The sequence below is a fragment of the Rissa tridactyla genome, chromosome 8 (assembly GCF_028500815.1).
Source record: "Rissa tridactyla isolate bRisTri1 chromosome 8, bRisTri1.patW.cur.20221130, whole genome shotgun sequence".
NCBI classification, from domain to species: domain Eukaryota; kingdom Metazoa; phylum Chordata; class Aves; order Charadriiformes; family Laridae; genus Rissa; species Rissa tridactyla.
This window is the reverse complement of record NC_071473.1, coordinates 11571991-11591470: the sequence shown is the minus strand read 5'-3', so window position 1 is coordinate 11591470 and position 19480 is coordinate 11571991. Positions and strand designations below refer to the sequence as shown.

The following is a 19480-nucleotide window of genomic DNA, read 5'->3' as shown; positions in this document are numbered from 1 at the left end:
GAAATATTTTATTTATGCTAAAAATTATTTTAAATTTCTCCTGTTTTCCAGGTCTTTTTTCGCTGTCAGGCATAACCTTTGGGTAAGTGATTTTCATCATGATAATTGCGAAATAGAAATTATTTTCTGCTCATGGGGATTTTTTTTTTTTTTGGAAAGCAGGTCAAGAACATGCAGAATGACCACACCTCCTGCTCCTTCCCAGTTGTGTTTCTGGGGTAGCATGTTGGATTTTTACTCCCCTAATCCTATGATGTCTTAGAAGCATATCCAGTATTTTTCAAAACACTATAAAATTGTTATCAAATAAACTAGTTTATGAGTCCCTGTGTATCATAGCACAGGCAAATATTTGCATTTGCAAACTGACAGTATTTTCTGCAAAAATGAAGGTAACTCACAATACGTGTGACTCATTTTACTCTAGCTCTAGGCACAGACATATACAGCCTCTTTTAATGTCAGGTTTCCTTAAGTGGGTTAATAGCAGTGCTAAGAAAGAAAAAAAAAAATGTAGTTAAATAAAATAGGGGATTAAAAGAGCATGACAATTCCAGTTGAAAGGTAGAAAAGATACTAATAAATAACACAGATTTTCTGATTGTGCCTGGAATCTAACTAAAAACCATAGTTGGATGAGATATTGGTACAATATCTCTAGCATCGTGGAGCCTGCAAATATTGTGGAGATGTGGTGTTAGTTATTCAGAGGGAGTTGTGCCATCCAGTGAGTTGCCTTTGCTGACCGCTGGTGATAATAAAAGGAAAAAACCACCCAAACCTGGAAAACCAGTTCAGCTCACTTTATGGGTTCTTTACTGTCTTTTATAGCTCTGATCAGTAAGGTGTAACTGAGTTGGTAGTTCTTGGTGCTTTTGTGGGTGCTGCAGAAGTTCATGGAGGATGTTAAACATTCAGCTCATGTGCCTCTCGCTCACTACCGGTAGATGCCCATTTTTCATAGTGCTATTGAACACTTGTTTGTTATCTTGGAAAGCAGAAGTATCCATATATCACAATATCCTTCACGTGGTCTTTGTTTACTGGTAGCTGGCAGGGATTCTTAATAGATAAAATAATAAAAGCATGAAGCAACACATTATTCATTTTTGGTATGAAAAGAAAGCCATGAATTGTGAGAATCCCGAAACCAGTCAAGCAGACCAAAGGTCTCACAATGTTGAGCGTGGCTTTCAGTCTAAGTAACAAAGCATCACAATGTAACTTAATTCACAATTCCAATTTACTGCAATAATATATATTCTTATTCTAATTAGCAAGCAAGTTATAGATTAAATCTAAAAGACCTTCACCATTTTGTGCGGTCCTGATATTTTTTTTGTTTTGCTGCATGTGCTGTTCAAGGATTTACTTGGATAGACTTAAGAAAGCTGATCAAGGCAAAGACACGTCAGCTACAGATGAACAAATTGCAAGGTCTTCTCCAGCCAAACTTGTAGTAAGGGTTGCAAGCTCATGTGGATGGGGTTCAATGAGTTTTGCCACCAAGACTGGCAGATTTGTTAATACTAAAACAATGTTGTATATGCTGTAGGCATAAAAAGCTGTAGGGTTGTGTTTAGAATAATAGTGTATTCACAAATAGTACTCAAGTTGCTCTGAAACATCACAGTTAGCTGCATCTTCATTCTATTATCTTGCTGCTTTATGCTTCTGAGACCTTTTCCTAGCAGACTATAAAATCGTTCCAAATGTAAGATGATAAATTAATAGAACAAAACAAATTGGAGTCAGTAGGAGTGCATTTAGCACTAACAAGGCCCATCTGAGTTTCACATTTGCTCTTGCAATTATATAAAATAAGGCTAGTGTCAGAACTCATCTTTTCTTTAATTGCTGTTGCACAAAGCTTTGGATATTATTTTAAGGGCTGATAGAAAGGAGCAGTCTCTCCAATTCTTGACAAATGTAATTTCTTCTAAACTAGGAGGGGGAAATGTGAGATATAACCAGAAAAAAAATTTCAAATCACCTACAGCAGAAGGAATGAATATTTGGTTATTTACACTGCATCACGATGTACAAGGATGGCTTTAGGATAAATAATATTAAATATTTGCAGTAAGTAAAAACTCAAGCAAGACACATTAAGAGGTGAAGGGTTTGATGTGATATTTGAGGAGGCAAAGTCTGCTATGCTCTCCCTGAAAATGTTGAAGGTTTTGGTTTTTTTTTTTTTTTCCTTGGTGCGGAAGGAAAAGTATTAAAACATACATATTTTGCTAAACATATTTCTTGTGCAGTGAACTCTAGCAACTTGGAAATTAAGGAGCAGAGATTTCTATTCTTCTAGAGAATAAAAGATCCTTAAACTCTGCCTGTTTCACCTGATGCTTATAATAAAACTCTCATCTAGCAAGCGCCAAAGATGCCTGATTTGCTGATTTGTTCTTTGATTTGATTCCTTATGATTAAGCAGTTCTTACAAAGCTGTTTTATTTAAATAGCACTTTTGCTGTCCTTTTTATCATACTTCATCATAGTTCCTTTGCTTTAAGCGACTCTAATAGCATCCCTGTGAAAAAACATTTAAGTCAACTTGATAGGAAGGTAAGTGACTTGATTAAGAGTAGAAGAACATCTAGCATTCAGAACAAGAGGCTCTCATGTACTTATTTGGTGTTACAGTATTGTCTTCCCCACATCCAAAGATGCTTTCCTGAGGTTGAAGGCCACAGTAACATTTTGGAGAATTTCAGATTTACCACTGTGTCTGTCATGGCAACCTCTCCTTACATGGCTGGATTTATGTGCGTTTTCAGGCAGCATTGATAGAGTTTTGAAAGACCTGTAAGCTTTAGAAAGCTCAGATTAAGAGTCTCGAGGTTTGAAAACTGTGTTTATGTTCTGTTACAAGCCTTTCAAAATCATTTGCTTCATGTACATTAGAACCATTGGAAGGGGATTTCATCAAGTCAAAGAAAAAAAACCACCAAGGAGTGGAAACTGAAGCAAGTCAGCAAGGGGATAAGCTTGTCAGTGATACACTTTCTTTCCTATAAATAGTTAGCCTTTGTTGCAATGCATTCAGCATTGAAATGTTACGCAGGGAGGAGGCCAACCACAGTGTAGTGGTATTAATAAAGCTGATCAGCTCCACGCTGACATGTTAAAGTGGTGCCATTTATTAGAAAATGTTTTCAGTAACTCTTTTCTGTTTCCTCTTGAAAGAGGGAGGTGATGAAGAAGCCAACTTCTGTCCAAGAACACTTTACATTCAGTAATTTGGCCAGATTATAAGCAATTTTCTGCTGAATGGAGGATTTCTAGTGTTTCATAGGAATAGAAAAGATAAATGATTACGGACTCATTATCCTTAAGAATAAGAATAAATTACTTTGTTCTAAATACATAGTTATAGATATTAATGGCACTTGAGATTTAGTTGTGTGTCACTATATTTGTAAAATTTTTATTAATGGCATTCTCTTTCTCTACTATTGATCACTGAAATCAAAATACAGCTTGCTATTCCTGTTCCTTTGCCAATGCTGTGCTTTTTACATGTATCATAAGAAGCACAGCTAAGCTTCTCACAAGCTATCTAGCTTAAATTCATTCAGCCATATCAGCAGTATCTTCTGGACAGGCAGACTTTTAACGAACAGAAAAAAATGAGACTATGGCTAGAATCAAATACATGTCTACCTTGGCAATCTTTTGGCAAAGATGAAGAGATGATGAATCGACAGCTACTGGTCAAATTGTCAGATGGCCATTGCACATGTGAAGATGTGAAGAGCATGGGAAGCTAGGACTGGTGCTCTGCTTGTTTACAATCTTGTAGAACAGGCACGTGGCTCTTTCTTGATCGAGCACGTAATACAAAATGTTATAAACTGTATGAGGAGAGCAAAAACACGTCTACATTTGCTTAATGATTATATTTTCTTTGTACTGAATTATTTTGCAATAATTATGAGTGTCTTTTCGTTCCTTGAGAACTTGATGATCAGGGAAGGAATAATGTAGGGATTTCTTTCACTTCACAAAGTAAATGGAATGAAACTAGACCTTCACAATACCTAAGTGTAATCTGTAGATTAAGCAAAACAGTAGAGTACAAATGCTATTACGTTTAGTTTCTTTCCCCGAATGTCAGGTTGCTTGATACTATGGTTATCTTTACTGAAATTTCCCCCCCAGAAAATTGTGGAGGGGAGGAGAATATAACATACCATCAGGAGCATACTGATATCTTTATAATACCAGCAGTTACTGTTCTTGATTACTAGACTAAAAGTGTGAAAATTTCAGAATTCAAAAGCTCTTTTTTTCCACTGTTCAGAACACGAGTATGAACAATTGATTTTGATCTTGTAAGCCCTTGTAAATACTGAAGTTTATATCAAGTGGGTTCACTGAGCTTAGTTTCAGAGGCAACTGATAAGAGGTTTATATTCTGTGAGTAAATGCTTGTTAGTTACAGCCTATTTTTGAAAACCAGAAAAGAGTATGTTCAAGATACTAACCTTTCACGATGTGCCTCTTCTGACTTTTAAAGAGTGTTATATATGGATGTTGGTATGTTGGTTTCTGAAGTATCTGAGAAATATTAGTTTGATCTTATCAACTAATTTCAGAAGTGCTCAAATCCCAGGTTCTTGGTTGCTGCATTATCGTTAAACCATTTGTTCATCTTAGTTGTCTATGAGGGTATTTTTCTAGTGTTTAGATTTGTTTTGAGCTTAACTTAAATGGTGAACTGGCAAGCTCCAAATCGAGCTTTCCTCCTAATTTGCATTAGGCGTTGTCCAACAAACCAATTTGCTTAATGCTCTTACAGGATTTTGAGTCTGACTCTGACAACCATTTCGTGTCATTGATCAGGTCAGCTTTTTCGTGGACTCCATTCCTGTTGGATAATGAGATAGACAATTTTTCCCTACCCTAAAGATTTATGAGAATTATTAGTTAGTTCTTATGCAGGAGTATAAAACAAAGCAGAAAAAAGAAATAATAAGAAAGTGTCAGGTAGAAGATCTGTGTTTGAATTGCTAAATTACTATATAAAAGCCATCACCATCAAGGGTATTTTGTGCTGGATTTTAGGCATTCATCGAGCATGTCTTAGGCTCAGAGGACTTGGGTACTATTTTGGCATTTTAAGTCACATTGCTATGGCCCTGCAGATCTTAGGGGTTATTTTAAAGGCAGGAGGCAGATAAACCTAGTTAGAAAGGAAGACTTAATCTTAGACTGGAGAGTGATGCCATTATGGTAAATGCTTGATCACACCTTCAGATAAAAGTAAATGTTAAAATCATTATAATTAAGTGAGGGCTCAAATACGGTGGCAGCAGTCATTGTTCTCTGTAGAAGAGCCTGGCGGTTTTGGCTCCTAGCATCTCCTCCAGCTAGCATGTATTGGTCCTACTGGCCAGTGGAGTAGCAGAGTGGGCCCTCCTGCAGAGTAGCTGTGTGTTCTCAGCTCAGAGAGCTTTCTGCAAGACCTTGGAGCAGAAAGCATGGGAGAGAGCTAGAAAGAGGTGAGGAGTGTAGACAATGATTAGGATCACCTCTTAGAAACACAGGTCACAGGCAAGCCTTAGAGGTGATGGCAGATAGCACTTTCCATGCACAGTAATCAAGAAGGAGCTTACAGAGCTTACCGGAAACCAAGAAACCATGGAAATATGTTGGACTAGAAAGGATGATTGAAGAAAAGGTTTCAGCCAGTGAGAATGTCACTGGAAGGGAGTAGATCTGTTAACAAATCCTTTTATTTTAGTCTATTTTGCCCACGAACTCAAAGTTTCTCTCCTCAGAAATTCTAGTCTATTCTAGACTACTTTCAAATGAAGTTCAATTAAAAGAAGGCAGATTGATCTCATAGCCTTGACTAACTTGGGATCCAGTGAAAAGTGTCTTCTGAACTAGGGCCTGTTAGTGGAAGGATTTGAGTAACAGTTTTCCATTATCTGCATCAAAGTAACTCTAAAGTCTGAACAGCCCAAAAAGATAGAAAAAAGGCCTAGGGTGATGACTGAAGATCAGCTTTGTGATTTTGTTAATTTCTGTGCCAGTAAATCCAAAACTGAAAAAGATGTGCCAAAGCAAGAATGGAGACTTTCCTTTTCAAAGGCAGTTCTAAAAAGTTCATGATTAAAGACTAACTTCCAGGCTCCTGTCAATAGTTCCAAAATGGAGTTTGTCATAACACTTTATATAATGCTAATGATAAGCTATTTATTGTGTGGAAAATGTCAGTTTATTTCTTACCCTCTTCTTTTGATCTAATATTTCCTGATGTGCTGAAGTCTCAGTATTTAGGTCTGTGCAGCGAATATCCCTGGGAAACCTCTGCATGGTGAGGGGAGATGTGCAAAGGCGGGGTAAGGTGCAGCACCTGCCTGACTGCTTGAGGGGTATAGTGGGCCCTGAAATTAAGCAGGTCCTTCTAACTTTGATCTAGTATCACAGTGGAATATTTGTTGCTAATTTATATATTAGTTATGTTGCACAGTTTTAGCTTGGTGTGAGACCAAGAACAGATAAGATTAAATGAGGGGGTGAGGAGGGAGAAGAGGCTCGGAACAAAGGAATGGCTTCAGGGCAGGAGGAGGCTTTCCCTTGGACAGGCTGTGGTTGGTTGTGCCATTTTGTTCAAGTGAAACCAGCGTCTGCACAAATAGGGTAGGAATGAATAACAGCAGTTGTGAATGGGGTCATTACCTTTGTGCAGCATAGCGAGAGGAGCTGCCATTGGAAAAGCTGGTTCTGCCCTGGCTTCCTGGGTGTTTAGAAAGGAAGAAGAAAATGCAATCTGGACACCCGGGTACATGGCAACTGAGTTCCATTTTTGGTTTCAGTGAACGTTTTGCCATTAACTCAAAGGGGAGCAATGTTGAGGAGAAGGACTGAGAGTTCCGTCTTGCGTTCCAGCATAACTGGTGTGTTCATGGTGAGAGGAACCCCCTGCACAAAAGTAGGTTAAGGGCCCACAGGCAGAAGAAAAAGATCTGAGCTCACCTGCAGAGCTGTTGGGTAAACGATTGCTCCTGTCACAAGTGTGAATCTCTCTCCCCAACATAATTTTCAAGATAAAGCTCTGCAGCTTATTATTGGTTCAAAAATAATTTGAGGACAAATACAAATTTTCAGCTGACTTCCTGTTAACCGTCAAGTTCTGCCCAGGATTTTGTCTGTTGTGAGAAAACACAGGTAGGTAACATGGTAATATTCACATTCTGTTAAGAACTCTGCTGAGATCCATTTTAAACTTCTTAAATAACGTATCAGTTCTAGGAGGTAAATGTGTCTTGCTGTAAATAAATGAGTGTTAGAAGTAGTCCCAAATGGAACAAAAAAAGTTGGGCAAAATATTTTTTTTTAATTTCATTAAGACATTTCTAAAAGCCCAAGCCATAAAATCATCATCATGCTTGAGACACACAAAAGTCGCCAGCAGGCATAAACCAACTTTTAGCAGATCTTTATGAATACTTGTATCAACAGTGCTCTCTAATTTACTGACAGGATGGTAATGCATCATCATCGTGTTTATTTTCCAGTTGTCAGAGTATGGGTAGTGGAAAAATATTTAAAGAAATTCTGAAACAAATCATTGTAGATAAAACAGTCTCTCACTCCATTCATGATAGACACACATACACCCCTGTTGGATTTCTATAAATACCTTTTTGTATCGGAAACAAACTTAAATCCTGCTTTTGACTTACAATTAAATTATTATTCTGTAATGAATTTTAAGCATTGAATGATTATTTTTTTTCTGTTTAAAGACTATGCGTAAGTTAGAACTGAAGTGGCACGTATCTATTACACAAAGCTGGATTTAATTTAATGGAATTATGTCTTAAGGCTCAATGGCTGCTCCCAAACCACAGTTTATCAGTTCATCTGAAAGAGTAATCCCATCATCAGCCTGGGTCTGCTGCAATCTCCAGCGCAGGCCTGACCCACCCTCTGCTGCAATTCCATGTTAAAACCAGATGAAAGGAAGTCATAGAAGGACGATAACCTCATAAATACTTTACTTGCCAAGCTTCTCTCTATTTCTCCAGCTACTGCCCTGATGAATAGAGAGCTGGAGCCTGAGAAGAAACCAGCTTCTTCCTTCCGCTGGCACCACTGGCGGGGGGAGCGGTGTGGGCCAAGCCCCGGCCCTCAGCCAACACAGCTGTCCGTGCAGGGGTGGCCCTGGCTGGCCCCACATGGCTAGCGTGACGGGGACATCGTGGCTGCCCTGTCTCTGCTGCAGCCATGGGCACCAGCAGCCTGGCCCTGGGCAGGGGGACATGCTGGGTGCCCTGGCACAACCAGCCAGAGTCACAAATGTCGCTGCAGTGGCTTTGCTTTCACAAAGAATTGCTCAAAATCCAGTGAAAGCTATGGATGTCTTTCTGTTGATCTAAAGGAGTGTTGGTTTAGGCTAATGAGGTAACCCTGATACTTAGATTTGGTAATATAAGTGGTAGGAAGGAAACAATATTAAAAATAATGTCAATCTCTGTATTATTTTAGCTATGAAACATATAGATCTGATTAGTATTTTGCTGTTCCCTGCAAAGTAGCTCCAAAACGGAGTCCTTTTGGAATGTGATCAGAACAAAGTACATGTCTGCCTACTTCTGATTGTATACAGTATTTATAAAGCTGCCTGTGTGATTTTATTTAAATTATTTTACTCATAAATAAACAAACAACCCCTCTCGGAAAAAAAATATTTCAGGTTGTTAGGAGTATTCTTGATTTCTAAAAATCCATGATTCAGACAAATTGTGTTATATTTTTGAAGCATACTCAAGCTATGCATAATATTCTCGTTGTTGACTCCTAGGTAGTCGTACAAGGTCATGCAGATCAGGACTGCTCAGCTCAAATAGACTTCCAGACATTCAGAAGGACTTAATCTGTGCAGCTTTTGCTTAGCAAAGAATGTACTTACACATCAACCTCCTACTGCTTTCCTTACTCAATTATTTCATGTGCTTATTTGCTTTCTTAGAGTGAGTCGTGATATTCACACAAGTAATTGTTCCTGTTCCGAGAATGCTATGGCACACTGGGTGATACTGCTTTCTCAGCAGGGTTTTCACTACAAGAACACATGAAGATTTCGTGCTCACACATTCAGTTAAACTGGCACACCTCTGCAGTTCCAAGCTGTGAGTATATTTTAAGAGTTAAATTGCATTCACTATATTTTCTTCAAGAAAGTAACTCCATCCATTGTAATGACTCAGACTTACAGTGGCTGATGTGTTGAAACCTATTCTCAACAGTGTGTAATATGACAGCAAAACAGAAACAAAGTAAAAATATATCTACCAAATGGAGCTTTGGAATCCCCATACAGTTTCCATTGATTTCTCAGGGAACTGGATTTTCCATGGCTTGCTGTTTGCAGGCTCCATGGACCTCCTCGCCTCCCTCTTTATTGGAAAAGGAATCATGTTGTTTCCCACCTCTTTTTGCCATAATCTTAGGACATGCTGGCTCTCAAAGTAGCTGTACTACAGAAAAGATCTCAAGGAGCAGTCGAGTTGAGGAAACCAGAACTTGACTGTTCTCTGTGGCTTGGCTGAAATTATTATTTGCATACTTACTAAACTCTTAGGTAACTCCTTTAAACAGTTCTTTTGGGATCACTGCAAAATGGTGATTTTAGAATATAGTGGTTTTTGCCTTTATAGAAATACTACCACACGTTACAGTGGAGATATATCTTACCATTGTACACGAAAGTCACGAATGAAAATTGGACAATGATGAGAGTACATTCTTGCTACCGAGTTCCTTTTATTTTATAAGTAGTTGAGGGAATGTACTCTGATATATGGTGTGTTGTTGAAACACTGTGTTTATATCCAAACTAAAAATATAGAATAATTTAAATTGACAGGGGCCTCTGAAGGGACCTTTGAAGGTTATCTGCTTAAAGCAGGGCTAACTTCAAAGCTTGATCAGGTTGCTTTGGGTCTAGTTCTGACAAGTTTTAAATACCTTCAAGGTCTGTGCCAATGTTTGACTGCCCTCACTATGAAAATCCTTTTTTTGGTGTATCTGGTTGTACTTGTCTTTGCTGTGTCACTACTGACCTTTTGCTGGTCTCCGAGAAGACCTCGGCTTTGACTTCATCATCTCCAGGTACATTATGCGCTCCAGCCTCCTAACTAACTGGCTCCAGTATGTCAATGTCTTTTTTGTACTGGGGGACACACAACTGGAGGCAGTACTCCAGCTGAGCTCCTTCAAGTGCTACATGAAAGGGAATACTCAGTTCCCTTGACCTGCTGCCTATGCTCCTGCTAACTGTGTAGTTAGCATCCATTGCCCCAAGGGTGCACTGCTGATTCATGTTCATCTTTTGTTCACCGCCTCTTCCCCAGTCTGCAGCTTCGCTCCCTTCTTTGTAAGAAACAATAACCTAGGAGTGATCAGACTTTTTATGCCTCTTCTAATGGGCCTGTCCATTGTCAGGATGGCTGTGACTTCTACAAAACTCATTTCCAGACTGAGAAATCTAAATATGCTGTTGGACTTGTTCAGATTATGTGCATAGCAGAAGAAAGAGGTAGAAATAAAATAATACCTTTCATCCCATACACACAATGCTGTTTGAACACTCAAACAGTGTTTGCACAACAGAAGTGGCCATATTCTGCAGTTAGGGAAGTATTTAAAAGATTGAATCCTGCTTGTGAGAGCTATCCATGACCCTTATTTTCACTCACTTTAAAAAAAGAGAATGCCGTAAACCTATATTATGACCTCTGATACATTTTTTAAAAGCTTTACACTTTTCCCATAATAGTGGTAGTTTTACAACAAGTCATTAACAGCTAACTAGGATACTGTTAAACTGGCTAAAGCTGATTTTCTTTTCAAGAGATTTTCATCAAATGAAGGTGGTTAGACTACCAAGAAGATATTTGTTTTCAGTGCCCCACTTCCTTTTTTTCCTACTCTGTGTGTGATTAGAATAGAGAGCTATCTTACCAGTTGCGATATTTTAAGATAGAGGAACATTTAACTAGCAGTACTTCTGTAGTTAAACAAAAGTGAAGTTAGAGCCAAGCATATTCTTTACTCCCACAGAGTCTATATTTTTCATTAGGTTTATTCACAATTTTACCGTTGACAGAGAAATAACTTTAAACATTCCTCCTTATAGGAAACAAATGGTCTAATTCTGGCTTCCTGAGCAGACAGGCTTTGTTTATCAAGCTTTAACCATGTTATATAACTCTTTTTATCACACATTTAGGAATTCAAAGGTAGATTTCTAGCCTGCAGGTTTCTGATAACATCCTATTTTCTCTTGTTTTTTTTCCTACCTACAATTTCCAATTTTGTGGCACTATTAATACACTGCCACTAATTTTAGTCCATCTCTTCAGATAACAACAAAACCTAACTTTTGGGATAGATGATATTTTCAATATGTAAAACCTTTGTATTGTATAATGAATTTATTATTAAAATCCTATTTCCCTATAAGCACTGGTATGCTAACACCTTATTCAGTGACAGCACAGAGCAATTAATATTTAGAGTTTTCCTTGCAAAAATTTCAATAAGTATATCAATACCCAGTATCATGGGTTTTGTATTCTTTCAGAGGAGGATAATTCCCTATCAAGTTTTGTATACTTTCAGAGCAGATTTGAAGGTTTGTATAAACTGATATAGTAAAGTGCACTTTCATGATTTGCAATCAGCTGTATTTTGAATTTGAGAATAGTTGTGAATCCTTTGTACTTTCACATCAGTGGTACGCATCTTTGCTGATGAAGCCTTGTAGTTTCATTTTCTGAGTGTACCTGACATCAATGCCTTTTTGTTTGGTGGCTACCGCCCATTTATACAGGGGCACCTTCTGCTGTAACTCCTACATAGATGACCTGTCCCCTTAAGCTTCCATGTCTTCCCATTGCCTCAAAGCAGACATTTTTGGTCTGCCACCTGCAGGCTCAGGCTGCTTCTTAGACTCCTGTCGTACCTGCTAAGTATCCTTATGGAGCTAAAATCAGGTTTGTAACTTTAAGTCAATCCAATCCGTTAAGAGAAAAAGCAAGAGTGGTGCTTTTCCACTGTATCACTGATGTAAGACAAAGAAAGGCTAAAGCTGGGTTGCTAAAACTACAAAGCTGCTTAGTTCTTTGTGCAGACTGCAAGAGGCTTGTCAAAGAGCTTTTGTCTAATGGCAAATGCAGCCCTTGTCCCCAGGTCAAAATACTGAAACTCAGCTCTCTGCCAGTCCTGTTCTGGAGCTCCTGGAGTACAAGGACTTATGGAAAAGGCTGAATTTTCTCTTGATTCAGTGGTCTTGTGAGGGGAAGAGCACAGAGTTTGCTACATAAATTGTAGGGTTTGGTGGGGAGCTTTGACAGAAAAGCTTTTTGTGTGTCCCTGATCACCACTGTGTTTCCAGGGGGATGCAGAAGTTTACAGGAAGCATCAGGAAGGGATGTTTACTGTCACACTTGATAAAGCTACGTGTTCATACAAATACATGCACTTACTGGCGTTAATAGTTGTGGCAATTACTCACTGGAAATGTGCCCCTTTCGTGCTTTTATCGTGGGGTTTGTGCTATTTCTATTATGTGTAAATTTTTCGTCATGTAATTTGCATTCATGAATTTCAGCATATGGGCTTTCTGATTTATTTATGTTGTTGATGATGGTGTGTGATTGCTTAACTTCTTTATCTTATTTTTTTTATTCTTTCACTTCATGCCTGGAATACTGACAAAATTTTAAATAGTGAATAATGAATTAAGCAAGATGTTTGGCTGTACCAAATGTTGCAGTATCTTTTGGGACTCAGAAATATTACACACATACTGAACTCAGGCTTTGGTTAGAAATTTGTGTGGCTTGCAGAACATACCTATCTGAAGTGCAAAGGCCAAGGACTTAAATAGTGGTGAAACCCATGCTTTACAGAACTAGAGAGCACCGTCGCTATCTATACCAATACCTCTCTTCTGCAAGAGGTAAGAAATTATTTCATGTCTTACAACTCACAGGGTTTTTTTGTCTCATAAAAGCTAATGGAAACTCTTGACCCAATAATAATACATAATTTGTAATATACGTGTTAAAACAGGCTAGTTTGCCTCTTGGAAACATGACAAATGCACACAGTACCTTCAGCCTAACGAAGGGTGCTAAAACAATTTAGAAAATAAGTAATAGATGTGAAAACTAAGAAAACTTATGATAAAACCACAAAACAGGAGTCATTTTTGCTGAAGTCCACTTAAACGGGCAGGAGTTTTTCAATTAATCTCACTGGAAAGAGTTTTGGATCCTGGTTAAACTGCTCTCTGTTCTCATTCTAGCACCGCATCTGTATCCTTTCCAGCTTTGGAGAGGGCAAGGCCTCTGACCTGGGAATTCAGCAGCAGCCACTGTATTTTTCCTCTAAACTCCATCGAATATGCCGGCAATTCATTCCCAGGTAGGTTATATATTACATGCTGATTTTAAAGTGCAACCTTGATTGCAGTGTGACATGTCTGTAACCAAAGTGTAGGGGTGTTATACTATGCTTCATCTCTGTCTAAGTCTTACCTGGGGTGTAGTTATGTTCTGTTTTCCTTTGTCTCCTCTCCTTCTGATTCTGTGTGTGTGGATGTGGTGGGCTTCAGCTGTGTGGTCTCCACTCATGATTAATTGCTGCTTTGATTTGTGGTATTTAGTTGTGGGATTAAGACATTAGCACTATTCCTAAAAGTTGAAATAAATTTTATTTGTGTGCTCATGTACTGCAGGTGATTGCAAATTCTTGCTGGTACAGAAGATTCACAAAATGTTCTGTGCAATAACATGATTTAGGAGGTGGCAGAACTGTGGAAAAACTTTACTGCAGGATGTTTTGAGAGCAACCCTCTCCAGTTATCTCAGCAATGGAGTACTCGTACATGCTGTCCTCTCCTTAAGGCAGAAGAGGAAACCAGGTAGGGATGGACCAGGGACCAGCACTGTAGACTGAGCCTGGGAGGCAGGAGCTGAATCTCCAATTTAATCACAGACTTTTTGTCACTGCAATTCTCCAACTGGAAATAAGGAATGATGTCTTGCTAAATGACGTGTAAATTAGGAGAAAGAAATCCATGAATGACTGTGAAGTAGCTTGATGCTGTGGCAATGGTGGCCGGGTGCTTAGTGACATAGGGTACTAACATACAGCTGAACAGACAGCAGGAGATGCAATCTAGCAGTAGGTCATTTATTTATTAAAACAGGAGAACTTGTAGATTGTGATATTATTTCTGCAGTTTATCCAGAGCTGCCTGCATGGCTAGGTTAGATAGTCTGTGTGTGCGGAAGGGAACACCCCCGAGGAAGATCTGTAGATACCTTTACATTCTATCTAGTACTGAGCATGCTCTGCCACATCCTTAACAGCCTTTCTTCACTACAGGATCCTAGTGATTAAAACCTCTTTAATTACACAAGATCTCTTGAGAAATACTATCTAAAAATTTAGCAATGAACATCAGAAAATGTGTTACCTAGGCAGCTGAAAGATTTTGGGTTTTGTTTTTTAATCAATCTAAGTAAGCAGTTAGAGAGCAGTCACAAAGTGGAAATAATCTTTTGTCATATGTGATACTTTAAATATTCCAGGTTACTGACTAATTATCACTAATTAAGATGTGAGTAGAGCATCTGGATGCTTGTTTCTGTGCCTGGACACTCTGCATTATTTTTCGTGTCTGTAATCTGAAAATCAACAAATCTAAAAAATACTGGTCCTAGGAGTGGGGGAATCTCCAGAATCATACTTTTTGCTGTTTGCTAGTGAATATGAAAATTCTTGCAGTGTTATGTTTCATTTTTAATTTTTTATTGGAGTTTTGGATTTCATAGCAACATATAATTAATTTTGGGTGTGGGTAAAACATTATCCAGTGTATGTGATTTATTCTTTTTAAAATTTTTTTAAATTTTTTTAACTGCAAGCATTATCTTCTTACTAGTAGGCCTTCATGGTAACCCAAATGACATTCAGAAATGCTACTCATGCTCACGTATGGTGAGGATGGCATGTGGAGGAGTAGAGGGGATGATCTGAATGATTTGAAGGGACTAGTATGCAGGTTCATCAAGATTTATAATTGTACCTAACACAGCTTGCTAGAAGTGTGTTGTAGAGAAGCAAACGTGATAAAAGCTAGTGCTAAACAGCCAGGCCAGGAGGCTTATAAACCACTTTAGTTCTGCCACAAGATAACGAATGAAAAACACATCCTCTCTAATTTAAGTGCTATCATTCAGTGTCCTTAACTGTAGTAAGAACAAAAAAAACCCCTATATTTCTCATAATTTACTTGCATTTTATTACAAGACACACCTTGAGGCAGATTTCTGGTATGCTCCTACCAGTGCCTGGGATTACTTACCAGCAAACCTATCTGATTCAATGGTTAGACTTGTAGACCTGAAAGAAGTTTTAGCCATAAACATGATGAGGCTGAAGATTTTTGAATGTTAGATTAAGAAATTCCTTGCTTATACTTTCATACTGGCAATACATCTTTTCAGCATTCATACTTCGTGATCTGCAACTCACGCAGCAGGCTGTTTCGTGCAATATTCAAGACGAGCAGTTTAACCCATGCACCCAGTCCCTTCTACGTGTAATTTGAGAGATTATAAGAATGCGAATTACCAGGTATAGCAGGTGGGATTGATCAGAGTGCAACCTGGCAAACACAGAGTACCTAACAAGCATAAAGAAAGCTTAAAAAGGCAGTCCCAAAGTGACACTGCATTGGCAGCATTACCACACAACCTAACAGCTTGCTTTCATTGTGGGAAGTTTTTATCCCGTCTTTCTGACCTTGTGATAAACTTAGAGCATCCTAAGGAACAAAACAGTTATGGAGCTGTAAAAGCATCTGTATCTTCTCTGACATGAGTCCACCAGCTTTCTGGAGATGTTGATTTAAATGCAGTGACCAAATCACTTGACAAGTTTATGAAATAAGTCAGCCTCAGTGATACATTTCCTCAGTACCATCCTTAGACATGTTTTGAAATCTCATTATTAATATTGCGGGTCCAACGAAAATAGCTTGTGTTCCTGTACTTGATCAACTGTCCAGGAAGGTAAAAAAATGCAAAAGACAAGTGGTTTGAAGCTGCTCAATGGTAGTTGTTAGAGCAGGTTGTTGTTTTTGTGATGAGAATGTGTACATAGGAAAAAAAGGAGTACGAACAGCATACTAGTAGTAGCCTGCAATGAAGATGTTAAAAGTAAAGTGGCAATTTGAAAGGGCATGTCTGCTTGCCGCTGAAGCTACAACCAAAGTTTTGTCAGAAAGCCATTAAGGACTGAGTCTTAAACCAGCGCAGTGATTCTGCACTATAGAATGTAGCTGTCTAACAGCAGATTTGTCTGGGAGCCTACCTATATACTTGTCACTGGCTGAGACAATAGTACTGAGAGAGTATCTTTCGTGTTCTCCCATAGATATGTGTTGTTAATATCCTCTTACATGTTTACTAGATATTCTGTTGTAATGGTCTCTTTCCCTGTGAGAACCAGAGTCTGCTGAAGAGCAGAGCAGATCCACGTGAGTGGGATACTCCAGTAAAGGATCTGACCCCGGCCTTCATGCAGTGCCAGCATTGCCCAGGGGAGTAGGACTGACGCTGTGCAGTTCCCACAGCAAGCTTCTGTCACTTGTAACAACTTGTTTAGTGGTAGTGACCACATCTGAGAACACAAAAAAGGGTTTCCTAACACTAATATGACAGGAATTGGTTTGATAGACGAGCTAGAATTTGCTATTCTTCCTGCTTTGTATTTTAGTTGCACTCAAGAAGTATTACATACAGTACAAAATGCTTACTGCTCTCTTTTATGCTTCATCTCTTCAGCTATTTTTTTCCTTGCAGATTTCAAATTAAGAGAGACCCCAATTAAAACTGCGGGGATGGGGTTTGAGATTGCTTTTTTCGTCACTGATTTTTTTAAGGGCCTAACCTATTCCTAAATGTGCAGTAAAACTTTTATCTCTTTCCAGAGTAGGTCTCCATATTAAAAATAGTAATAGTTTGCACTTGCTTAGCTGCTTTAATATTAACTTTGCAGTACTTTACAGGTACCAGTTAATTAAGTTCTGTAGAACTGCTGTTACAGCATAGGCAGGGATGGGTAAATTGATAAATTGAGTGGACACATGGTTTCCCTAAATTCATAACGGGATGAAGTCAGCTCTGTGATGTTTTGTTTAGCCCCTTTATAGAAGTTTATGCAGTGTAAAATTCTCCTGTTCAGTGCTCCATTTTTCTTGCACATATAAGAGAGCGTTGCTGTGCACATTATAAAGGTGATCATTGCCTTTGTGAGAGGCTCAGTTATAACCACAGTATTTCCCTTACCTCTCCTTAATTGGTCCCTTTGACTTTCTAAGTTTAGCTTCGTGTTTCTTCTGTGCTTCCAGTACTATAAATATCCCTACTGCCAAACTGCTCTTTTTTCTAAAATCACTTCTAGATCCTTTTTCTTGGCATTATCAACGTTATCTATATCCTGTATCCTGCTTGCCAAATTTCTGTGCTATATTGGCTTACAAGGAGTTATTAAAGCTACAGCTCATTGTGACTTTGTCTGTTTACGGTGCAAGGAAGTCACACGTAAAAAAAAAGTGGAGTGTGTTGTGTGCGTATATACAGACGCATACATACATTTACACATATTAAGTGTGTAAGAAGCTGTAAAAATAATATCTGCTGAATTCTGGGTCCTTACAATAATTAATAATTTCTCTACATTTATCAGTATCATTAATTTAGCTTAAGGAAGATATGATGAAGGTAAGGGCAGGCTTTCTTCCGCAGAATCCTTCTTTAACGTATTATTTTTAAATGATATCTCAGCAACGTGAAAAGCAAAACACTTGCACCAATCAGAAAAGTGCCAAAAACCCAAGTTCACCTCTAGTTTAGGAAATGTGCTTCTGTAGAACAACTGTTTTAGGATTAATGGCTATGATCTTGACTTATTCTTGACCTATTAATAAAATAGGAAAACATCACAATGCTGTTTGTGGGTGTGTGTAAGATACTATGTAATTTTCACTGAAAATTAAAAGTGACAAAGGCATATAAATGTTTTAGGTCGGGGAATTAAGGTCAATTTGTGTTTTCCATTGGATGTATATCTATATTTTCTAAGGTGTCAGAAGAGAAAGGGTCACGTTCACTGCGTGATCAAAATGAAGCACAATTACCATCTCCATTCTCATTACCAGGTTTATTATTCACGCTTGATTTAAGTTATAGTTTGCTTAAAAACAACATAAAAAGAATCTTTGAAGTTGTAACTTTAGAAAAACTGCCTTCTTGTTATTCTCCATTAGACATCATGTGCATCATTTTAATCTCCAACTTAGATGTAGATTTGAAGATAAATCTTGTCGGCCGTCAGCAGCTATAGATTTGCTTTAGGACAAGAACATGTTCTGGAATTTCCAAGAAAATTCAATTTTGGATTCAATTTCTGTTTCAGAAACTAGCATTAATCGATTCTACCATATTAAAAATCAGATCAAAAAAAAAAAAAGGCCAGAAAACAAAAATGGCTATATGCAGCAATTCCTGAAACAAGCTCACCTACCAAGTTCATCCGGAACTTTGAGATTCATTTATTCCAAAGATGTTTTTAATTCCTTAAAACTGTAAAGTGTGGAGGTAGTTTCGAAGTTTGCTCTCTGATGGGCCTCAAGACTTAGAAAGAAGTTGTTTCATTCCACTACTCAGCTCTACTCCATAACAAGCAGTTCTAGTGCTGCACCTACTTTGGTGATCTTGTTGGTTCTAGTAAAACTGAATAGGATGAGCAGAGTTTGGCTGCAAGTGTTACACGTTTTACTTTTATTTTCAAATGACAGGCAGGCTTTCTGAAGCCAAATCCAGCTGAAATAAATATTACTGAAGCTAATGAATGAAGAGAATAAGGGAACTGTGCAGACAGCAGATTTAACTGCTACTGCAAAGCTTGGCAAATACACAATAGAAGTTTCTTTATATGGTAAGTAAAACATCAGTATAATACAATCTTAAACAACAATAAAACAATTGGCCTTTAGTTAAAAATTTGTATCACGTCTGTTCAGATCAATAAATAAAGTTTAGATCCAGTGGAATGGGATGCGCAATTGCTACAGATTATATTTGAATAAATATCCCTATACTTAAATGTCTGCAATTTGATTAATCTCACCACATCCGTCATAAATATGAGCTGTAAGTTCCAGTCTCCTGGTTGTCAAATATCTGGTAATTCCAGGGCCAGCCTCAGATGTAAACCAGAATGGAAAAGGAATCTTGGGATATTTCAAGTTGCAGTCTTTGACTCATATTGTGTCTAAAACTGGATGGATTTATGATTTTTAATTAAATGAAAAGAATTTCAGTCCTTCACTATGAGTGAATTTTAAGCTTCTTTTGGGAGAGAACAATCTTCCTTT

The 19480-nt window shown here is 38.1% G+C and overlaps 1 long non-coding RNA gene across 1 annotated transcript; it reads left to right on the top strand.

Annotated features, from left to right (window-relative positions):
* Window positions 1-9005: 9005 nt before the first annotated feature.
* LOC128914050 (uncharacterized) lies at window positions 9006-19034 on the top strand. Its single transcript, XR_008468170.1, has 4 exons — window positions 9006-9152; window positions 13337-13455; window positions 13769-13954; window positions 18902-19034. It is a non-coding gene; the product is annotated as an uncharacterized LOC128914050 (long non-coding RNA).
* Window positions 19035-19480: the final 446 nt, after the last annotated feature.